Here is a 24,288-nt window from a genome sequence, read left to right as displayed (position 1 = left end):
GACTTTAAGCAGAATGCAGACACCAAGCTGTATCTGAACTTGTGCAGACTGTAGGCCAGAATCACACACCGTTATAACTGCAGCTAGCCTATGTTCAGGCTCCGCCTCGGGCTAGAAAACTCAAAGTGTGATGAAGCACACAGTAACAGTAAGTCAATTAAGATGCATACACCTTTTCTAAAGAGGGTGTTCTGAAAAAGAGGTATGGAAAGAAACTGCATGATGCCCATATGTATAGACAGAAAAAATATATAAGTCTTCATAACGGTTAACATATGTTAATATAATATGCTATTTCTATATACATATGTTAATGTATGCAGTAGTAATATAAATACAGATTTATTATATATAAACACAATACATCCATTTGTACTGCACGTAGCAGTTATACATGGGTGTGCATCATGTACTATGTAGTACAGAAAATACTGTGATATACCTTATCACACATATCACCATGTAAAAGTTGTCTATAATACATATTGTACACAGTTATAAATTTAAAAATATATATTTATATAAAATTATATCTATAGAGCTATATATAAATATAAATCTATATTTATTCTAGTTAAGGCACATCAGTGGAGGAAATAGAACCATGCAGTGAAAAACAGTTACCATTTCTATCTTCATGTATTTATTTTTCAGCTCCCTTTGAAAGTCACTTTCCTAACATTCTATAAACCAGTATGTAAACTGTAATATTACAGTGTAAAAGACAATGTACCCATGCTCTGCATTTTACAGTAACTGAGGTCCTACACAGGCTATGATTTTCCTCTGGGCATACAAATGTACTTGAATATGGAAGAGAGTTTAACACCGGCTGTAATGCCAAGTATACAACTTTGATTTCAGCTCTAGCAGCTTCTCTATGAAAGATCTTACGTCAGATTTCATCTTAATTTACACATTTTTTATCCTGTAATTGTAGGCCTGCCTGGAAGTGACAGTGTGTTTGACCATGGGTGTCTGTACCCAAGCTGCCTTTGCTTGCATGCCCAATAGTCACTGCTCGTTTGCTCTTCCCTCCGCTCGGCTTAGTTGGTCCCCCTTGAGTGCTTGTTGGTCTTCCAAAGCCTGTAGTACAACCTGCTGCTGGGCCATACACTGTGACCATGCAGGACACAGGCTCCTTTCACGTACTTGCACAAGAGATGACTGACACCACCATCTAAATTAACGCAGCTGTGACTTCCACGAGCTGCCCTGGCAGTCACCATGGACGTTTGCTCCTAAAAATGTCCCTGCACTCAGGTACATAACTATTACTTGGCTTATGTGATGTCACGAAAACAACTCCAAACTCTTCAGTCTGTTTCAGGAATAAAGATGTTTCCTGTCTCTACCAGTCAACTACTTGCTGCTCCTTGCGACTGCAGTGACCTGGCTGCTTTACTAACATATGACACAGTATTCTCTCTTGAATCTGACGAACTTGCAGTGGAAGCAGATGATACATAAATTATAACAGTAATATCCTAAAGAAAGAAGGAATGATAAAATGTTACATTACTGACATTTCTGGGTGTGTCTCCTGGTTTAATGATTATAGTTTGAAACAGAATAATGCCTAACACTTCTCATATAAAAGCAAACAGATTCACAAACGGAGCCAAAGCTACGAACTTGTGCTTCAAGATGGCAGCCCTCTATGGATGGATTTTTTGATGTGTAATAGGTATTGCCACTCATACTGCAGCTTTTTTGAGGGATGTCATGCTCCTTTCCAGATTATTTTTTTAAAAAGTTTGTTCATTGTGGCTGATGCTAGCTAAGGGATTAAAATGTTATTAATGGAAAATAAACAGAAAACCCTATCAAGGTCTTCCTTCCTTCACTAGCAGCTCAGAAAACTGGAGTATCGTCAACTACAACCCAAGTTCTCCGTCCTCCTGTTCACACACAAGCAGGTTCAGCTCCTAAACATGTCTGTAAAGAACCTCAATGCTCTGGCTAAGTGAAACACATGCAATAAAGTGTTGTGTTTTTTTTTTTAAATAAGATCACATGATAACCACATTTACTTTTGTACATATTTTGCAACATAATGCCAACAACTGTAATTAATCCGGCCTCCCCACACTACTTTAAATGTTGCACATAATGTGCAACCTTTACCCATGAGAATAGGCATTCTGGCAAAGGCTTTAATCATGCAATTATAGGATTACGTTATATCTCTTTCCTTACAGGATTTTAGCCTTAAGGACAGAATTTCTGGAGAATTAAGTGGCCACTTTCATAAAGATGTTCATGACAGACACAAAACAGTTCCTGTAACTTTTATTTATTTTTTTTTAATGGAGAGAAAAAAGGGGCAAAGGAATTGGTGACCAAGTTTTTAATCAACAGCTGATTGCCAACTGGCCAAATTTGTGTTCCTGCTTCAGAAGACGAAGGCGCCGCGTCTAGCATAAACAGGTCTCTGTTAACTCCCCCCGCCCCCCCCCAACAGCAGCAACGTTTTGATGTGACTTTCCATAACTTTTTCCGCAGAACAGCGAGTGCAAACAGCGCTGTGATGCGCAATACTTGGCATCCCCAGAGCCGAAGAGGAGGAGAACGGGGTGGGGCCGGGGCCGGGGGGCGGCCGCGTCCTGGGCCGCCGGCAGCGAGGCGGAGGGCGCGGCACGCACCGGCCGGGGGCTCCGCGCCCCTCACTGCCCGGGGAGCGCGCACAGCCCCGGCCGCGCCTACGGGCGAGGGGGCTCCGCGCTCGGCGGCGGCCCCGGGCAGGCGGGCGGGCGGGCGGGGAGGGCTCACGGCTCGCCCCGGCGGGCGCGGGGGTCCGGTGCTGCCCGCCGCGGTGCGTCCCCCCTGCCGCGCTGGCTCCGTCTCCCCGGGCCGGGCGCCGCGCCCCCGCCGGCCCCGCGGAGCCGGGTTGGGCAGCCCGGGAGGCGGCTCCTCCGCAGCTCCCGCCCCCCCGCGCCGGTGCTGAAGCGCCTCGGCCGCTCCCCGGCAGCACCCCCGGGACAGCGGTGCCCCGTCGGCCCCGCAGCAGCACCCGGGCCTCCCTCCCTGCCGCTGCTCCGCTGCCGAGGACACCTCATGGGAAATAAATAAATTAATTACCCCACTCACCCCCGCGGCAGGGAGAGGAGCCGGCGGCGGCCGCGGGATTAGATCCAGCCCGAGCTAGAGACCAGGTAACGTAACCTACCCGCCAGGAGGGAGGAGGAGGAGGAGGAGAAGCAGCGAGGCCGCTGAGGTCGCCCCAGCCGGGGAGGGCTCCGGGGGACGGAGAAGGGGCTGCCGCAGCCGGGCCGTGCCGGCGTGGCCCCCGGCCGGCGGCGTGAGGGCGGCTGCCACCGCGCCGTGCGCGCTGCACTGTCAGTCACACACGCACCCACGCACACACGAGCCGCCGCCCACGCAGGGACGGACGGACGGACGGACGGACGCCGCGTGGGGCGCAGCCGCCGCCCCGCCGTGGGCGCTGCCCCCCGGTACCAAAGCAGCCACCGCAGGGAGACGCCGCCCGCCCCGTCGCGCCCCGCCGGCCCTTCAGCCCGCGGCGCCCCGGGCCCTGACAGCGGGGCAGGGAGGCGGGCGGCGGGGCCGGGCCGAGGCCGCAGCTCCGGGGGGCGCGGCGCCATCCCGCCCCCTCGCCGCTGCGCGCATCCCCGCGGGACGGCGAGCCGGGCGCCGAGGCCGCCTCTGCCGCATCCCGGGCGCGGCGGCACCGCCCGCCCCGAGCGGAGCGGCGGTTCGGGGCGCCCCCGCCCCGGGGGCAGCTCCGCTGGGAAATGTGGGCGGGGAGCCGCGGCGGCGGCAGCACGGCCAAAGCCGCGCTGCAGCGCTGCCGTCACCGGGAGCGGGCCTGCGAGGAGGCTGGTGTCACGGCTCTGTGGTCGAGGTGACCTTGGGAAAGGTGGGTCCCGATGGACCCCCTGCTGCGCCGTGCCAGCTGCAGCACTAGTCACCCTGCTCTGGGCTGCGCCGAGCCGGTAGCGCGGGCATTATCTCCAGGCTTTAGTCAGTGGTTGTGTGCTGAGCTCCCAGTGTAGCTGATGCCAGAGCCAGGAAAACGCTCCTCCATCGTTCTCTTTACTCGACCTCTGCCATCACACAGTGGACTCAAGGCCCATGAGGGAAACGTTCCCAAGAGTCTCCCTGGCAAGGGGCAGTCATCCCAAGAGAAAAGGAGTTCTCTGTGCCCTCAGAGACCTCTGTGTCCTGGGTTCCTGGTTGTCAAACTGGCCCGTGCAAGACACTGCAGCAACCTTAGATGAGACTGAGAACTTGCCCTGTTCACATTTCAGAGGCCAGGGTGTCCCCTGGTACTCCTAGGAGGGCATGGTACCTCTCAGGCCTGCAGCGATGCAGAACAGACACACATTTCCCACTGCTTTTCCAGTCAGGTGGATACTTAAAACAAAACACAACAGAATGATGTTTAGAGATGTAATAGCATTTTTCAGAAGCTGTTTTGGGAAAAAGAAAGAAACTGAAGGAAGCCAATGCCTCACGGAGGCGTCCATCCTTGTTTCATTGGTCTCTATAATAGTCACTCCTGTTTCCATAGTGACATCCATCTCTGGCTCTCAAGTTACTTTATCAAATAGTAATGAAAGAGGTGCTTGCAGCTTCCGCTGCAGGAATGGGGCCATAAACCTAACAGCACACCAATCGAGCCAACAAAATACTGCCTCAGCTCTGTCTAGATGAATCATGATACAGAAGTTAGTCTTCAAGACAGAGGGATGTAGACTGATATTTAAAGGAAGGAGGAAACTGACAAGTGGTTCAATAAAGTGGTAAATGCTTTTATGTACAAGTATTAAATCTGGGAATAATGTGTGATTCCCTTCTTATTTTTAAAGACAGTACTCTCCTCTCTCCTTCCATTATTGTCTGCTAACTTTGAATATCATACTTGAGAATGAGTGCTGAATATCTACCGCTTCCACATGGTAGAATAAATTTGGAGGAGAAATTATACTCCAGATGTTTCTATTATTTGTGCAATTTATTACAGAACTGTAACTCTGTGTATCTGTAAGGGCCCAGCTAGCTTAGTTTGCAACATAGTGTTTATGATGTATGTGGCTTCAGAGCAAAACAGCTAATCATTCTGAATAAGCAAAGGATGGATGGAGGTTACGGATTTTCTTTTATGGCAGCTGTGAGTAAATCTGGTTAATGAAGTTAGCTTCATTTTATTTATATGGTGGAGGTGTGGAATAGCCCAAATATCAACTGTGGTCTTCATGGAAGGTCTTCATGGGTGGCAGAAAGCTGAATTCACACGTTTTATGGGTAGGAAAACTCGTTGGGTTATGTAGTGGTAGGACTGAAGTGAACAGGTATTTTACATGTAGAGGGGGAGACTTTGAAATATTATAAAGTGATACATCAAAGAAACAGTGTAGTTAAACATTGTGGCTCGACAGCTGCAGTAAAGAGAATCAAAATTCTGTTTCAGCAATTTTCACTGTAAATGAATGCATCATTAATAGTATATTAAACCAAATATCCATCCAGGTCTTTAACCTTAATTCTGTCTGTCATTCTCTGGAGTACATATTGCATGTTGTATTTAAGCTCTCTCAGCTCTTGCTATGGCAAAATCCTCATTCTAGAATCTGAGTTTTATGGAGGCAGGACATGCTTTGGGCAGCTTTAAAGGAGGAGCTGTTATTTATGGACAGGCAGGTTATGGGAGAGAAGAGAGCACTTCTCCTTGAATCTCAAGCTGATGTTTTTTAAAACATTTTTCTTTCATTACTTTTCTTTCTTGGATTTGGTTCACTATGTCATACTTCTCTTATTTCTTTATATATACATATATATATATATATATATATATATATATATGTATATTTCTGGCACCCATTGTTTTTCTTTTCATTTATGCTAGAAAATAGTCCTCTTTGGTATCCTTTGTTTCTTAAATAAATTACCTTGTCATTTTTTTATGATGAGCAGGTGGTTTTGCTTTCAGTAACTCTGGTTATTATCGGAGCCCTTCCAGCTCTAGAAAAGAGACCAGCTCACCTGATGGTTTTTTCCTATTGCAACATCACAAGATGCTTTTAAAGAGTTGCATTTTTCCTGAGGAGATGTTTGCTTTAGCAAAGATGGTGTCTGAACATAATTCTAAATTAACTGTACCCTTACACCATTTGCTGGAGTTAAAGCTGTCCGTTTTCTTATATGAGCATCAAAAAAAGAAAAGTGTTCTTGTGCTATGCTAATAATCTGTGCTGTTAAATGAATTTTCTGTTTCAAGGTCGGTGTGATTATGAAAATGTAATTGTCTTTTGATTTTTATTTTAAAAAGTTAGGTCATAGCCATTAATCATTGATATGGAATAGTACTCTTTTCTGCATCTGTTCATGTAATATATATGGCCTAATGTTTGCACAATACCAAGGAGGAGGTTAGATAGGAAAAGGACCTCACTGACCAACTGATTTATGTGTCAAAGGAAAGTGAGATGCAGGCTGCATCCAACATACGCATCTCAGTCCAGATCTGCATTTCTTGACTTGCATGTATTTGTGAGACGTTGTGCCAACTTTCAAAATGTTATTGTGAATCTTGGAACATTTGAAGAAAAGTTTGCATTTTTCAAACAAAAGTAATTGGGCTGTGGGAGTAAGGGGGTAATATTCCATGACTTGAGGAGTAGAGGATGTTGGGCAGGCTGACTTGGGAGCTCTATTTGGCTTTACAATCTGTCACATCTTTCTGATATTTCTTACAGCTGTTGGTCTTACAGCCAAGCAATCAAAATAATATTAAGCTTTTATTGAAGAGCAAATGTCTAGCTAACCAGGTCATGGTGGATGACAAACTGGAAAGGGTCTTAGTTTGGTTTTTTCCCCCTGTAAATCTCAATATTATTAATCCTTAATATTTGTATGTATGTGTGTGTAGATTCATCATCATCAGCTCGTTCTTTTGTTGATTATATTTGTAATTTTAGTTTATGCAGTATCTTTAAGTAGTTCCTTTGTTTGTTATCTTCAAGGTCAAACCTCCAGTTACATGCTAGTATTTTTTTCATTTTTGGGACATGGTGCATTCCTGTCTCATGACACTTGCAGCAATATGTAATCAGAGGTGTGCATTAAAAACATCTGCAGATTAAAAAAATAGCATTTCCAAAAGGATAGTAACATAATAGGGCAATTAAAAAAGTTCCCACAAATGAAGGAGGAAAATTAATGGGAAAGAATGGGGCCTTAGCATGATACACTCTTTCCCTTTGTGGTTGTAAGACTTAAGATGTTAAGAAATGGAATTACTGTTAATTCACAAATCAGGAAGCCCTAGTGAACAAACTTAAGCCATTGGTTTTTTTAGTTTAGTTGTTGATGCATTTTCTTTCAACTTGGTGAAAGTGATTGCTGAATGTGAAGAATTGAATGTGTTGCAGTTCCACCCAAAAAGCAAGCAGTGCTCTGAATAATAGTGTAATTCATAGAGAAGTGGCTAATAACTTTAGACTGTAGGAAACTTACACTTTTAAGTCAGCTATTGACAAACTGCAGAAAGCCCAAACATTGTGGAAGTTGATATATTTCAGAGTTCATGAATTTGATATTCTTTTCACATGTTTACTATGAATGGCAGCATCTGATTTCAATGGTCAAAGCATAAAACTGCATGGACTGGAGTTGCCCAGACTTGCAGGATTGTTTAAACAGTGTTTGCTTTCTTCCAGCCTGAGTATTTGTATCCCCCAAAGAACACTTCCCAGTTGTTTTGACAGCAAGCTTGGTAGTTACTTCACTTTATCTCTCTTTGGGGTTTTCCAGTGGAGTACTCTGCGGTAGGTGATGATCAAGGTGCTGTGGGAATGCTCAGAAAGCACATTGCATGGAAGACAGCTCAGAACACCTCCTGTATTTCATGGCTTTTCTTATCTTTATATATTTTTTAAAATTTCTGGTCTTTTAGAATAAGTCATCTTCCCACACCTGCTAGCAGACTCCCACTGCAGTTTCAGGCATGACCATTGTGTAGTGCCCTCCCATTGTACAGCCTCAGTGATTGCAGACTGTTGGCAGCACTTGCAAGTTTGGCACTTAGGGCTAGCACATGTGACAAAGCATTATAATGGTGTTCAAAATGTGTTTGGCATCAAAGAACTTTAGGTGTTTGCTGTCACTACAGTGGTGGTAATGATAGTGCACTGATGTATGTTGCATGTATTCTGTGCAATAGAAATTAGTAAAATCAGTCACAAAACAGCACTACATTATCCCAACAGATGGAAATGACTTTTTTTTTTTTCCATAGAAATAGATTAATTAAGGTATTAGCATTCATGCTTGCCACTCATCACTTAGACACACTTGCATTCTATGGTACAAGCAAAAAGGAGACAAAAAAAGATGAAACCTCAATTAGCCTCTTTTATTAGTTTCAGATTCATAGTGTCAACTTCAGACATGTACTTCTCAGTGCTTGCTTTCTGCATCAAAGAAATAGAGACAAATACATATTTTACAGTACTAAAAACATGTGAAGAAAGAAACCAAAAAGAACTTACCATTTCTGTGCTGACAAAAATGGCAAAAGCATACACACAAAATGTTTATTCGATATTTTTAAACAAAATCAGTTCCTACTGTAATGCATTTGATTAGTATTGCAGATAAAGAAACACACTTTTAGCACACACTTTTGAAATTACCTGTATTAAGACTGGGTTTTTTAAGAATACAAATGAAGTGCTTTGTGGCATTTTTTTCAAATCTCTGGGATAATGATATAAATACTTGGCAGTGAAAGTTAGAATTTTTGAAGTGACACAGGAGTTCAAACTACCAACTATAACAACTTGTCTTCTGAGAGACATAGCTGCTTTTCTCTGCTGACCTTATTGAGAGATGGAAATTGGAAGCCTTAAATTGTAGGATGTCTCAACAGTTTGCCATGCTATTGAATTAAAATGCCGTAGGAGTTGCGATTCCCAAAATGAGTTCCTATAGTTTGTGTTCTTAATATGGCCCTCAGGGCAGGTTCAAAAAAGAAAAAGAACAAGTTAATGGTGCAAATAAGCTCCGCATGGGAATGTAGATGTCTGATTTCTTAACAATTGGAATTTTATGTGTTAAATTCCTTGACAATTTAACCTTTGCTGAGTACACTCTCCACCAAACAAGTCTTTTCTAGAAGTTAACTGCTTTTGCATGTTATGCCAGGGATGGATTTGGGTCTGCAACTGGGTACTGGACCCTGTGTTCTCAGCAATGTTGTTAGAAATGGGAATTGGTGAGTTATAAGCTGCAAACTGGAACTGAAGACTGGATTCAGGGGCAGAGAAAATGTGCCTAGGACAGAGTCTCTAGCTCAGTGAGCAAGGGGTTGCATCTGGGAGCTGGTGAAGAGAACAGACCAGGCTGTGGAGGGGAATTAGTGCTGGAAGCTGAAGGTGGCCAAACCTTTTTTAAGATGTACAGCTTTATAAGAATTTGTACATAGTGTAAATCTAAAGGCTTCCTTTCCTTCCTGAGGAATTTATAAGGTCTCTGCTCATTGTATCACACAGGGGTCCTAACTCCCTGTCTTCCATTAGGCACCCTCTTTCCCTTCTTCTCACCAACTCTACAAAAGGTGAATCAGGGGTCTCAGTAGCCCATGATTAGAAGCCACAACACCAGATTTTAGCAAGCAATGACAAAAGTGTGTGTATTTTGAGACCTCTGGGTTGTATATTGAAGGAAAATAGGTAGAAAAGAATATGTTGTAATAGCCTGTATTTACAAAGCATGAAGTATGCACTGTATTTGTGAAGAATAAGAAAAAAGGAGATCCTGTTTTCTTGTTCATGTGCAGATATAATTATGTTGGTTAGAGGCATAACATAGTTTTTGTTCTCCTATTTTTCTGATGTAGTTATCCAGAAAGAGATGTCTTGATGTAGTTATGCTGGATATGAGGGTTATTTATTTCAATTTACCTTGTTTCCTGATTCACACGTAATGATGTATTATAACACTAGAGCATTATGACTGCTGTGCATGGCCTGTTACAGTTTTAGCTATATTAGAATAGTGAAAGAGGTTTATAAGCAGAGCTAATGAATGTAAGGGCCAAACTCAAATGCAGTAGAGAAACCCAGGAAGGGCATTTAAAACTGAGACCTAAAAGCACTGTGGTGTTTTCTCTCAGTCAAAGAATATGTCATTGTTGCTTGATTGGCATTTCCTGCTTCTGTGACTCCAGGTCCAAACTTGAGCTCCCCTCCTCTTGTACAGTTCCACTGGCTTAAAAAGGGTTACTCATGGTTCACACCCAGTAATGGCTGAGAAGACTCTTGACTGCTTCTGAAGACTCAGTCTGTCTTCCGGATCACTTGCTTTGGCTTGCCTGATGAGTTTAAATGGAAATTATTTCTCCTAATGATTACCAAAATGATTTTTTTCTGTTTCCAAACAAATACGTTCATGTGTCCATCTTCTCTGTCGCTCTTTTTCCATCTTTCCTTCTGTGGGAGCATTTTCCTTCTCCCCATTTATCAGAATAAAAACCTCAAGGTAAAGTATCAAGTTGTTATTCTGCTCTGTTCATCCTACTGGCATACTGGGTTTTCCATACTAAACCTGGAAACTGTCAGAGACATGCTTGCTTGTGGGACAGCTTTTATATAGCACAGATGATGCTTCTCCATGGTAACCAGTATTTATGTTTTATCATGCTATTTTTGTCTTTAGAGTTACAAATGTTTACATTCTTTGCCCTTCTGTTTTTTAATTCTGCCTTTCAGGTGTTATAATTAGGGTAAACTAAAAATGTAGCCTGAGAAAAATGACAAATGGAGAAGGTGAAAACAGAGTAGAAGAGAAAGAGACGTTAACGTGAGGAAATATTATTTTGAGGATTTTCACAGAGGCAAATATCTTCAAGCTAGAAGAAGTGGAATAATGTGTCATACTTTCAGTCAGAGTGGGTTTTAATTCTCTTCAGATTTTTAGGGTTTTTTTATTTATTTTTGAGAAAGCTGTAAGAGAGAATATTGATCTCTGCTTTTATGATTTCTGTGTGATAATTGATGGCCATAGCAAGGTTTTGTTGTTGATGAATAGCTGTGTAGTCTGATCACCAAATGGGTGTCCATTCTTGGCAGTGTTGTCATGTATACCAGTAGATGCATAAAACAAGATGTTAATAAAGAAACGAACATGAAATATATGAGAAAAAATTAACAAACAATTGAGAAGTGCAGTTCTCAAACATTAATATTGCAACCTTAAAAATAAAATGCAATTGCTGAACTTTATGGTCTTTGTTTAGCCTGGTGGTTGAGAATGTCTTAAATTACAGGAGTATTTTTCAAATAATGTAAGATGCATTCAAAGCCATTACACTTAATACTGTAAAATTAAATAAAGGCTAGAAACATCATGTTGAGTAGTGATGGCCTGTCACCTCAGTGGGAGACAATATGGACTCTGCTGTATGGATTTGTTTGGGTGCTTAAGCAATGGGCGGGCAGAAAGGGGATGGTTCCTGACTTAAAGCTTGTGCAGCACCATGAAGCCACACAGCAGCATGCAGTCTGGTAACGCATCCCACTGCGCCTGTTTGTTAGGCTGATCAGCATGTGCGCAGGTGACTCTCTTTAAGTGTGAAAAAGGAGCTCTGACATGTGAAGTGTGAATATGACACTTGTATGTGGCTGTGTCCAGCAGCACCCAAATGCATATGGGAGTGTTGATCCTGTCGACAGTTCCTAGCTCAGAATTATTTTTGTGATTAAGAAAGTAATAGTGGCTTCCGCTGTTTTAGGCAATCTGGAAAATACAGTCATATTGTGATCATAATGTAACAGGATACAAAAGCCTGTCCTTTCCATGATTACAATAGGTTCTTCTGAATGTGATAGCATAGAAAGGTGTAAATAAAACAAGATGTTCTTCCTTCACTAGCTAACCAGCTTGCACTTCTGGATATACTTTAGCATTGCTGAAATATTGTATACCTAAAATGGTGACTGAAATTATATTGTTCTGAATGCAAATGTATTTTACCTATGAAGCCATGGTATTTTTTTTGTTCTTGTAGCTATTTCCTGAAAAATTAGCAAAGCTACTGTAGTGACCATGCCAAGCTTACTTTTAAATTATTATACTTAAATTGCTAGTCTAATAGAATAGCATTCTTACAGAATACTGAATGATATGTTTATTGAGGATTCAGAATATGTTTTTAATAAGGTAGTCACAAATTTTTACTTTTCTTTTTTTTTTTTCCTTTCCTCCCATTAACCGGTTTTATCCCAGGTATATAAATAACAACAGTTTTTGTATGCAGCACAATAGTCTTGTGAAACCTAAATTAGCCACCTAAATTAGGATCTTTAATTTCAGTGTTACTGGAACCTGGGTAAGTAGGTTGTTACCTCTTAACAACCGAAGCTTAAATCCTACTTTTAAATCAGGCCTCTCTTCTGACTAACACTCATACAGGATGACATCAGAAGTTATAACCGCATGCTGAACGGCCTATTTTATAAGTATTTTGAACAACAGTTGTTTGATAAGCAGAGAATATTGCATTCTGGTGTAGTCTCAAGGAAGCATCTACTTGTTTCTTGTTATGGCAACTAATTATACATAAGTGAGTAGATAGTTTTCTAATAGAAATAATCGTGTGTATGTATACGAATACAAAAAAAAAATAGGAAGAAATATGCAATATGCCGTATAGTAGGAGATTAGGTAGGGGAATGAAGAAAGCACTGGAAGAAGTGCAGGTATATTCGTTTGATGTTTCTGGAAGTTCAAGTGTTGCAGTGTGGTTTTTACAGCTTATATTGATCTGTCATGAGTACCATCTATACATGTAGATGTATTTTTCATATGAAACTTTTGACTCCTTTGGAACACTTCTGTGACCACGTGCATAGGAGTAGTAGATCCTGATGGATAAAAAAAAGAAGAGCGTTTCCTACAAGGAGACCAGTGTGAAAGAAAGCACGTGATTGATGGAGGGGAGCCTGCAAGCTGGGAGTACAGGATTGTGAGGAGATGTGGAACCTGCACCCAGTAAGAAAACAGAGGGATCGAGTGCTTGGAGAAGACATTTCACTGACATTGCTTTGACTTATCATGTGAACTGGCAGAACTGAATGGATGATTCTTTGGTCAGCGTGTAATAGTAAATTTAGCCTCGTAAAGAAAGAAGGACTCCTGTAATCAAGGAAGTTTTCACTCATCCAACCAAAGCAGAGCAGGGTCTGTCTTCCAGTGCCAAGTGGCTAAGGTTTTTTGCTTTATAGCTATTCTTGCTGCTCCGAAGGCGAGTTTGAACTGTTTGGTCAATCCCCGCTGGGTACATTAACTTTTGTGTTTGTTTCTGTTACCCCATTGAGAGGGAATGGTTTGTATTTGTGTTCCTAAAAGATTGGACCTGAATTATTTAACCAAACCCCACTGAGCATGGAACTTTTTGTATTTGGTTGAACTTGTGCTCCCAGGGTCATTTTCATCTGGTTCTCTGACCTTGCCAGAGGGAATCCCTGTTTATTTCTTCATTTGGTAGGACTGTTTATCTGGGCCCTGCTGAGGATAGAAAAGGGCTGTCTACTTTCTGCTGCAAATGGGAACCATGAGGCACTATCACTTGTCCTAAGGAGAGAAGAGCTTATTTAAGACTCTTTTCTTTTTCCTTCAGAGAATTGGTAATTTCTTGTCTTGGGAGGGTGTTGCAGTGATTCTTTAAGCCGGAGTAGAAAGGGTGGTGACAGCAGTGAGAAGACACAAGGTCTTGAAGGTAGAGGAAAAAGGAAAGGTATGTGATATGAGCTGTCAGGCTGCTGGGCTTTGATTCTCAGGCAGTTCAGCCATGCACCAGCTTGTTTTCTGCCCTGCTTTTGAGGAAAGCCATAGTAGCATGAGCTACCTAAAAAGACCTCTGTGCCTCAATGTGGAGGGAATACAGAGCACTGGCTTTAATTTCAGTCTGAAATGCAGCAGCATAAGTATTAGAGCAGGTTGAACAGTTCTGTTGTGGACCATGGGCTGACTTTTGAGAGGCGGTTTGTGTTACTGCTTGGGGTTACTATCTTTAAAAAATACATGCACAAAATAGCTGCTATAGAGCTAAAGTGAACCTGTACATTGATCTGAATCTTTTACCTGTGGGAGCTAAAGGTGGTGTATTTGTCTCAAATAGATGTACTCTCGGTGGCTTGAAAGAAGCTGATTAGTCCAGAGAGCAAAAATAAGTGAGCTGTAAGGGAAAGGTGCTGCTGTTGCGGTATTCAGGCCAGCTGGGAGTTGCATAAAATTTAGCTGTCTCCTGAGGAGCCTCAGTTGGCAGGATTTATGTGGATTTCTGCCCATAAAAATAAACCTGCTTTACCCTGGTAGAAGCTACAGCCAAGAGTTGATCCCTCAGGGGTGAAAGCTTCTGCCAGCACAGCTGCCCCTCTAGGCAAAGTAGAAAGACATTATACTACACCCTTTAATCACTATGGGTTATATCTCCTTCTTGTCTTTAAACAAAATTACTTCATCAGTTGCTGATATTTTTATTCCTGTGCTTATATGTTAAAGTAATATATACCCAAGTACAACTGTATGTTCCCAGTATAATGTGCACCTACATTTATTGCTTTCTTGCTTTAAATGCCTCCCTTAATTACGTTCCAAATCTAGTTGAAGAGCTGAGTGTACCTCCAACAAATATAACACATATTTAGCAATTTATCTATTTGTATGCAAATCATAGATTTTCAAACTGGAGACCATCTTGTATGCTCTTAACAGACTTGAAAATATTTTTTGCTTAACATAATAAATATGCAACTATAAAAGTTTGCTAAGTGAAAGCTAAGAGTTACAGGCCTTCACAAGATGTATGCCATTTTAAAAACTAAAATGCCAGTAAAGGTCCTAGTACCAGTCCATTCAAGCTCATTTTCCTTTTCACTTACATTTTGTAATGTCCTTATGGCATCCTCTCCCCTCTGAAGAGCATCCTTTATTTTCTAATACTCGGGAAGTCTCATGTACACGCTCAGTTCCAGTGAATTAGGCTCACATACATAATCTGATCAGACTAGAAAAAGGTATTTTTCTACTCTAAAAAACACACACTTGCCTGCAAATAATTTATGAAAGACAAAGGAAGGAATTTGGTATAAGAATCTGAAGTGATCTGAGTAAAACAGGAAAATTGCAAACATATTTTAGTGACTTCAGCATGTTTTCTCTTCATTAGTTACTGCAGTGTTTTAAAGAAGCAAGAATGTTAGTGGCCAAGTTTATACTTTTTTTTAAGGCATTAGGTGTTACTCAAATAAGTCACAGCTTAAATCTGCCCTGATACACTAGACTTAAAATTTATTTTGCAGGTATTGCATTTAGTTTGAGTACGATTATCCATATATTCATACAGATACATTTAAATACAAGACAGTGAGGATGACTGAAGGGAAATCGGGGAACGAGGCGAGACAGGAACTATCAGTCTTGTGGTGAACAAGCCTTAAGTAAGTTTTTCGTTACCTTGGACTTTGTGTGCTGGTTTGTTTTTGTGTTACTAAATTTGTTGGAGCAAAGGGGGTGAGTGAGCCTTTGAGGCTGGGGGATTAGAGGGGGGCAGCAAGGATTCCCATGGAGCAGGCTGAAGCCGCAGTCGCCGTTGGGGAGGGCTGGCAGGCTAAGGCAGGCTGAGGGATGGGGTGGGGGAGCATGGGTCTGTGCCACAGTGCCACTGCAATGAAGTACAGGTGTTGAGAAGGGAACTACTGATATTCCTCTTTAGTCTGTGTGTTTGCAACTTGTGTACAGGCAGCCTTTAACCCACCGATGTGTCTGGCTTGTTCTGAAAGGTGGTTTACAAGAGGGGAGAGGTATTGCCATTTTGGAGGCAGATGAGATCTCTGTCTTTTGCATTGCCCAGGTAAGCAGGACTGTTGTCCATTTGTGGTTCCTTACGGTCTGCATTCACTCCTTACTATCCCTTGATGCTAACCACTGAAAAAGAGTGCTTGCGGGAGAATCAGGCAAGAATCAGCCCAAAGGGCTGTGTGTTGGGCAATGTAACGTGCAACATGCCTTACAGATTTGCATTTTCTTCATACCTAACGCACTCAAACTTGTGCACTGTCACACCCTATGGCAGATCTTATTACTCAAGCTCTTGTGTATCTGCAGTTATCTAAGCCAACAAAACTTCAGGCCTGAATAATAATACTTTTTGAATAATTCACAGAGAATCATTTTAAATTATTATGGCCTTTTTCTTCTGCAAACAAATTTACTATATTCTTGAGTGTATTCAGAAAGACTTGGCAGTATCTCTGGCAAACAGTTACTGTTTTTCTGGTCATTTGTGAGCAGTCCCTGACGCATATTCGGTATCTGCGTCATCAGAGACAGTCCTTGTTATTCTGTTGCCTTGAGTAAAATATATTCTGCTGCCTCTACTCCAACATTTGCAAGAAATCATATTTAATACCAAGCATTTTTTGTAGAATTTTAGAATGCCACATATTTGGTTATTATGAAATATAGTCTCACAAAATTCTGGAGAAATATGAGACAAAGTATTTTATGTATTACAAAAATTAATGTCTTACTAGCAATTGAATCAGCACAGTCACAAATTGGCTCTAAAAATGCTGCCTCTCCAATTTTGCATCTCTCGGCCACTGCCCAGCCTTTACGTAAGGCAAGCTGTCCTCAATGTTGTTCTGTAAGTCACGGAACATTGTTTCAAGTTTTAATTGGATGGTTTATGCAGTGACTTAGTTGAGTAAATTGTGAATTCAAATTGCAGGTTTTAAATTTGTCACTGTCTTTTGTCTAGCAAGACAAGACTTGACTTGAAGATTTACTCTCAGAAAGTATTAGTTGCCTATGGTATGTACATAAAGCATGAGATAGTTTATCTGCACCTTCCATAAATTTTCTTTTCTGCAGCCACGATAGCCACAAAAATGTTCATAATGCAACATTCCCGAGTTGCATATTTTACAAACACAGCAACAAAATATGGGTACTGCAGCATATACTTTTCAAAGACTCATTACTCAGCCAAACTGAACATATTTTTCTCAGCAATACAGAAAAGATTACAAAATTTCGGATTTCAGCATTATACTGTTATGCTGTAGATCTATTTCAAAGAAGACAGAACATTTTTAGAATCTAGAATGTATATATTTCACTTTCTTAATTTGTAAGAGTTAAATAAACGAACTGGAAAACCCTCCTCCTACCTACCCCAAAACATGTATGATTTGAAAGTGTTAGACTGGAAAAAGGAACTGGGTTGTTTTCAGTCCCCTGCAATACAAAGAACCTATATTATGAACATAAAGGGCTGGGTTAATCCAAATTCAGAGCTCAGTAGCATAGGTAGCTATAATTAAGCAACTTATCTAGACTCATTTTATATAATATATACATACGGGCACTTGTAGGCCAAGTACCATTTCATTATGGCTTAGATGTCTAAAACAGGTCATTGAGATAACGTCCCTGAAGTCATTTCTGCCTGTTGAATATAAGTGGAACCTAGGTATCCAGATCACATGTAGATGTTAGCGCTGTCGATGTCTGAATATGTCTGTGATGAATCCCACCCTTACATCAGAAAAAGTCACTAATTGCTTGTAAACCAAAGAATATTTTACAGAGCTTTATTACAAACTTAAGTCTTTCCTAAAATGTGAAAAGCTACAACTATATACTAGTAGGAGAAACAGGAGAAATGGAGATTGTCACCCAATATCTAAGGTCTTGCAGGAGATTAGACTGGAAAAAAAAATACCACACCAACAGAAAACAGTTTGTGACCAAACCTTTGTTCTTAGAACAAACTGCTATATAGCTTTAAGTACTATGCCACTGCTAATGTAAAGCATCCATTCAAGAAAATCAACATCCTTGGATTGTGACTGAAGAAAAAATTTTGTTGTACTATTGATGATATCACTTGGCTGTGTGGAAAAGTGATTATTTTTTCAAGTGTCTATTAATAAACAGACATTGGACTGAAACAGATATTAGTGAGTAGCCAACCTGAGCTGTAGTTCAGGTCGGCATCCAGACTAAATGGTTATGGTGAACTAACTTCAATTTTAACAGTTAAAGCTCCTGGAAGAAAACTTCAGCCTCGTTCTGGTGTCTTTCTCTCTTCCAGGAAGGAATAGTGAAATTTAATAAATATATGCCTATGTGTGAGTAGGCAGCAAGGTGAAGTAAAGCAACTACATCTAGACACCTGTCTCAGAGGATCTTTCAAGTAGCTGGATATACATTTAAAAACCCACTACCATTATTGTCCACAAAATACACTGCCAGATTAGTATTGTATGGTGAGTGGAGTAATGGCCCTGCTAGTATCTCTACGTTTTTATAGACAATGGTCCGAGATGGTATTAACTTTTATTTTTGTCAGGGTCAAGCTGACGGTGAACTGCAGGCCAGCTGCCTGCCACTGGCGTGACCTGTGCCAATTAGCTCTGTCACTCAGGAGCACACTTTAGCTTTAGCTCTGACCTTCTATCTTATGCTCGGTTCCCTGAATTCAGAAGATCAGCCTCAGTGTAGGCACAGCTTTAAGCCCTTCTGTTTGCTCTCTGAAGTGGATGTACAAAAGGCAGCTGCAGTCTGCCAGTGTGATGCCAAGGTGGGGCTGTGCTTGCTCATATTGACCTTGCCATCAGCATCCTCAGACGACAGCTGCAAGCTCGTCTTCTAGGGATATTGCAGTGGTGCCTGCTGTTAATCCCTCCTTCTGTGGCTGCTTTTCACGGATGCAGAAAACTTGAGGCCAGAGATGATCTTCTCTTCCCCTGCCTGGGGCGGGATGGGGATCCTGTGGAAGGAAGGATCTGCCACCAAAGGGCACGATGGGGGGGAGCAGCTTTGCTGACACAAGCAAGAAGCTGTACCTGGGACTAAACACAAGTTGTCAAAATCTAACAGAGGGTGTCCAGCACGAACAATGCCTTGCTTCCTATTTCTCTCCAATAATAGGAAATGTGGTATTGTTGTCACCACAGGGTCTCCATCAGAGTTCAGCAACCCATGTTTACTTCCCTTTTTGTCCTCTTATGTGCTTGTGTCAGCAAACACATTGCCTTCCTGCTGTTGTCCTCAGTGCTGCGGCAAGCACCCCTTGCAAATAGTCCTCCCCACAGTCTGACATTAGATGCCTACCCATCACTGCTACGTATTATCTCCAATATATTTCATTCTTTCCAAAGGAACCGTTTCAGATACAAATTAAAGTTGTAGACAGTATAGAGATCAATTAAATGATAATATTTTTTCATGATTAGGCTGGTCTTTTTCTTTAGGCAACTCTCACATTGGGTGTGCTTTCAGTAGTTCTAGAACTTGTCTTTTTGTGAGAGATTGCCACAGGTCTTAGAAATGCAGATCATCATTAGCATCATTGTTTTCGGATAAATTAAGAAATTCATTGAGAGAATTCTTTCCTTGTGAATATTCAAAGTGGTGGGCAGCGAAAGTAGCAGCAGTTTGCTCATAAAATCTGTCCCAGAGACTGCCTAAAATTCCCAAACAAAGCACTTCTAAGAGCTTTGAGGCTTTCATATCAGTTGCACAGTGAATATCTAGGGCAAGAAAGTTTCATTTTTTTAAACCTGAATTGTCAGAATGTTTTTTCTGTTTCGTTTGGCCATGTCGTTGAATCTTTTGGAGCATTTGTTGGGTCAAGGCAAGTATGGTGTGTGAGTAAGGTGACAAATAACAATTGTAAGGACACATACACCTTTTTGTTTACTTCTCCAATAACATAGTTAAGGTCATTTTTGCAATTAAAAAGGAAGGGCTTTTGATGGAACTTGTAAAATAATTTTGCTTAGAATTCCTGAGTGAAGTTATGATCTGAAGTACAACTTTTCTTTTATGTATGCATTTATTTTATCATCAGTATTGCAGGTGATTCAGGTTTTTTTCCCATACAAAAATGGCGATTTTTTTGTAAAATTTAAGAAATAATGAAAAATAATTTTTGGAGTTCTGAAGCAAGCTCTGCATTATCTCCAGCAAAATATGGCTTTTAAAATAATGTAGTGGCTAACATTGCTTATTAGTATAAATAATTTTTTAATTGCTCTGTAAAGCCTAATGCAGTACTTTACTGTGCCTGTTAATGGAGCAGTCTAAAAAAGTCTAAGTTAATTGCATATTTGCTGTTAATAGCTGGACAATTTTGTTCAAATGAGAAAAAAATTAGACTTCTGCAATTGTTAGCTGCACTGAGTGCCTCCAATTTTACTTGTAAGCTTCTGCTGATGATCTTTAGAGCATTTTTATTACATTTTTAATTTGCTGGAAGAAACCCACCTATTAATGCTGATCTTAACTTATATATGTTTTAAAAGGCAGGTTCACAGTCAACATCTCAGTATGTGCTGAACTCCTGTAGGCGTAAACTACATTCAGGTGTCAGCAGATACTAGCGCTCGTTTTAAACGGTATAGCATCTAAATGCACATTTGGACATGAACAGAGGATGATAAGGAAAAAATCCTGCACATCAGAGAAAGAAACTGTGAAAGAGACCCTAAACAGATGATGTAGTATTCACGAACCAAGGATGCCCTTCTTTGGGATCGTGTTCTGAATGTTGAGCTTCACCATAACCTCCTGTACCTCAGTAATTTGAGATGCTGGCTGGTTTGACAATTGGTCACACAAAATAAACTATCCAAACATCATGTGTGAAAATCAGCCAATCAGGTCTCCAAAGAGTCTTTAAATGTTCAAACTGAACAAAGGCTCTGTATCTATGAAGTTCAGATCATTGTCTTGGACAGCAGCTCTCTGCCAGGTAATGTGCTGTTTTTCTATTTCCTTTTGGCTTGACTTAGTAACGATAGGTAGTTTCTGATTACTGTGGTAATCCATGTAAAACTAATTGATTACTTAAATGCAAGACAAGTCAATGCACCAGAGCATGTTGCACAATATTTGCTATTGGCTTTTGAATGATTATCTAGGATATATTGACAAAAGAGTGTGAAGCACTTTAAAGAAGAAATATATTTAGACCAACTACTCCTAAAAATTTGTAACAAGGATTAATGACTGAATGATGGCAGTCCTCAGTTGTCAGACTCTATAGATTTGATTGACATTTTTTGTTCATATATTTTGCTGACATTTGTGAGAAAATAAAGAGTTCAAATATGAAACTTCTAAAGACAAACTTTAAAGAAAAGGAAGCATCAGTTTAGTTCAGGTCAGATTTCAGGACTGATGGATGTGAAATGTGGAGCAAAGGATGTGCTGGAAGTGGTTCTGTGGCTGTGTGACTTGGACTGAATTAGAGGAATGTAGGACAGTGACAAAGAGTGCAAGCAAAGTGTATGGCAGAAACACAGCTTTGAAGATGCTCAAGAAACTCACAGCTAATGCGGCAAAAGGTGAATAAGGCCAGTAGAAGATTTGAAGCCAGGCTGGACATAGCTGAGGCAACAGGCAAGGTAGATGTGCTGTGGAAGCATGTGTGGGAATGAAGACTAGAGCCTGGGCTGGCAAGGAGAATTAATCCCACGTGTTCTGAAGTAACACATAATTTGTAAATGCAGTATCAATTTTACTTACAAGACAAATCTTCACGATAAACATCTTATTTTCATAAGGATGTGGGAGGGCAGCAATAACATAATCCCCCTGAATGAAACTGAATGATGGAATGAAGGATATTAAGCCTTGCTGAGCTCTTAATAGTCAGTTCTTCTGCAGTGCCAGAGATTTTTATAATAAAGAATGATGGATTCCTTTAAAGCAAGCAATACGGGTGTATATTTCACTGACACAAGTAGCTCTGTTTCAGGCTTTTGTGACCTCAGAACTCAGTGTCCTATGTCTGGTTTTAGCCATAGGTACATAAAAAATACTAGATTCCTTTGACTGAAGCAAGTGCAAAAGTAATTTCCAAGTCTGTTTTTCATATGTAACAACCCTCTAAAACCTCCAACCAACCTAAACAGTTTTGCCAATAGTTAATACACTAGCAGTTTTACAATGGCTGTTGATTGGAGAAAACTTTACTGAGTTTATTTCATGGAGAAGACCTGCTGATTTTGGTGCTGTTTTTGTTATCCCTGTTATCAAAGTTTAAATCCTCAACGTCTAATTCTTTGCTTACTGAGCTCAAAACTGAGTGCAAAGCTGTCTTTGATTTCATTAGAGCAGGCTGATGGCTTAGCGGCCAGAATTTTGGCTGTCATCTTCACAACTCTTCTGACGTCAGAAGCACTTACTACATAGTAAGCCTGTGGGCTTATTGTAGACTTCATGAGGCAAAATGCAAAATAAAAAATTACAAAACTGGTCAATGGTGACAGTTCTCTTGCTTATTCCCGATGCGTATTTTTATACCTTGCTTTATATTTTTTCATTTATATTTTGCTCATTATATGATTCTCTGTAAGTCTACATGAAATGTTATTCATAAATAATTTATGGAAAAAATAAAATATTGGAGAAAATATTGGGGACATAAAAGGAAAAGTAGTTTTTCCCCCCACCAATGACTGGGACTTCAGTGTATATTTTCATAGTCCCGTCCTTGTGTAGAACTGATGAAACTCTCCAACAGTAGAAACACTTGTGTGATAGCAAAAAACAGAAGGAGATAACAGAAAGGTATTCCTGTAGAGTAACAGCAGAGAGGTCCCCGAATCCTTATATAAAGGAATCATGTTTGAACAAGTGATTTTCATGATGCTTAGTGAAGTTTCAGTATGAGGACAATTCCTTCTGCTTTAACTTACCTCCTAAAATCTGCTTTTTCAGATTGTCACACAAAATTGATGTAGCAGTACAACTTCCTTTCCCCTTAAACAGTTACATGATGGAAAGAAACTGAGGGGGAAAAAAATCCCTAAGTCTCTTCTGCCCAAAGTCACAGAGAAAGGAAGTGCCGTGCTTGGCTCACATAACAGGAGAAAGCAGGAGAGTGAAAGATGTGTGCGCAGTGTAGTTACGGACATTATGAAACAATCGCTGCATGATGTTTAAACATTACTTTAAATATTCCTATATGTTTCCACTGAGATATTCCATTAGTATGTGATGATAATAAATTGATTGTCCTTCACTGAGAGCTCTTGCCATGGCTGCATACTTTTCTGATTTTTTTTTTTTTTTTTTGCTGTGGATTGCACATGGAAACGGGGCAGGGGGGAATTACTTGAAGCGCATAACCAGAATAGAAGCAATAAAACTATACTGTTACTTAGAAATGGACAAACTTTTCAACAGAGTTTCATTTCATTTTGTCAATATTATTTTATTCAAGTTAGAAGTGCAGCTTTAAATATTGTCTTGTGGGGAATGCGAAAGAATGCCTTTAAAACCGTCCCTGGGCAGTGCATATGTGTTGACAAAAGTGAAGGGTTTAAATTCCTTTTTTTTTCCACTTCTGTAGACATAGCTTGTCTACAGCAACTAATTTGAGAAAGAGCATTTTCAGCTAAAGAGAGTGACTGAAACAAGAAAAGTGCTTCTTTACTGGTAAAGCACTCAACATCTACAGCATCTGAGTTCAGCTGGCAATGTTTCTGCCAGATATAACTCCCACACGCTCAGGTGGGTAGGTCTTCAGGGCAGGGAGAAGTGCCATCTGGTGATTCAAAACAATACAAAACTGGTGGAATCAGCTTCATGTAGATGACAAATAGAACTGGTCATCAACCTCAAATAAAAGTGCTATATGTGATGTTTGCTCCTGAAGATCCGGAAAGCTGACAAAACACTCAACTATCTCCATTGTCGGATTTCCATTTAAAATTCTGTTCTTTCATTATACTGCAGCAAATTAATATATGTTCAGCAGCAGTAAATCATAATTCATGTATTTCTGCAATCACAAAAATGTCGGTGTATATGACATGTGCTGGTACAAAATCTGTATACCATATATATGCCAATTATATAAATTATGAAAATTATAAATATATACTTATATTTGTCCTTTTACATTAGATGTTGAACTCTAATATAGGGATTGCGATTTACATGGGTATTATATAGCATGTGTAAAACAGTAACAGTAATGCGTGATGTATGGAGAAATGAGAGAAATAATAATATGTTAGAATAATAATTCAAAGTATTTTAATACTAAGTTAAAGAAATTGATAGTTGATAAGCTGATGATGCACCTTTAACTGTAGGACTCAAATTTAAGAACACAAAGACCACAAAAGTGGAAAAGGGTAGGCTGTGGCTTTGCAGAGAAAGAGAAGACATAAAAATGGCAGTATTTCATTCAGCAAGTTCAACTTTTTCTGAGTAGCATTGTGTCTGGTTTATATTCTG

The 24,288-nt window shown here is 40.6% G+C and overlaps 1 protein-coding gene across 1 annotated transcript in view; it reads left to right on the top strand.

The window, feature by feature from the left end:
- The first annotated feature begins 1,672 nt into the window (after window positions 1-1,672).
- The window catches only part of SLC16A7 (solute carrier family 16 member 7), an 81,398-nt gene continuing 58,782 nt past the window's right edge, over window positions 1,673-24,288 (top strand). The window contains exon 1 of the mRNA XM_056340864.1: window positions 1,673-3,155. The gene's annotated coding sequence lies outside the window, so the exon portion shown is untranslated. The remainder of the gene's footprint in view (window positions 3,156-24,288) is intronic.

This window comes from Falco biarmicus, chromosome 5 (genome assembly GCF_023638135.1).
Source record: "Falco biarmicus isolate bFalBia1 chromosome 5, bFalBia1.pri, whole genome shotgun sequence".
In the NCBI taxonomy this organism is placed as follows: domain Eukaryota; kingdom Metazoa; phylum Chordata; class Aves; order Falconiformes; family Falconidae; genus Falco; species Falco biarmicus.
This window is presented reverse-complemented; position numbering and strand designations above follow the sequence as displayed.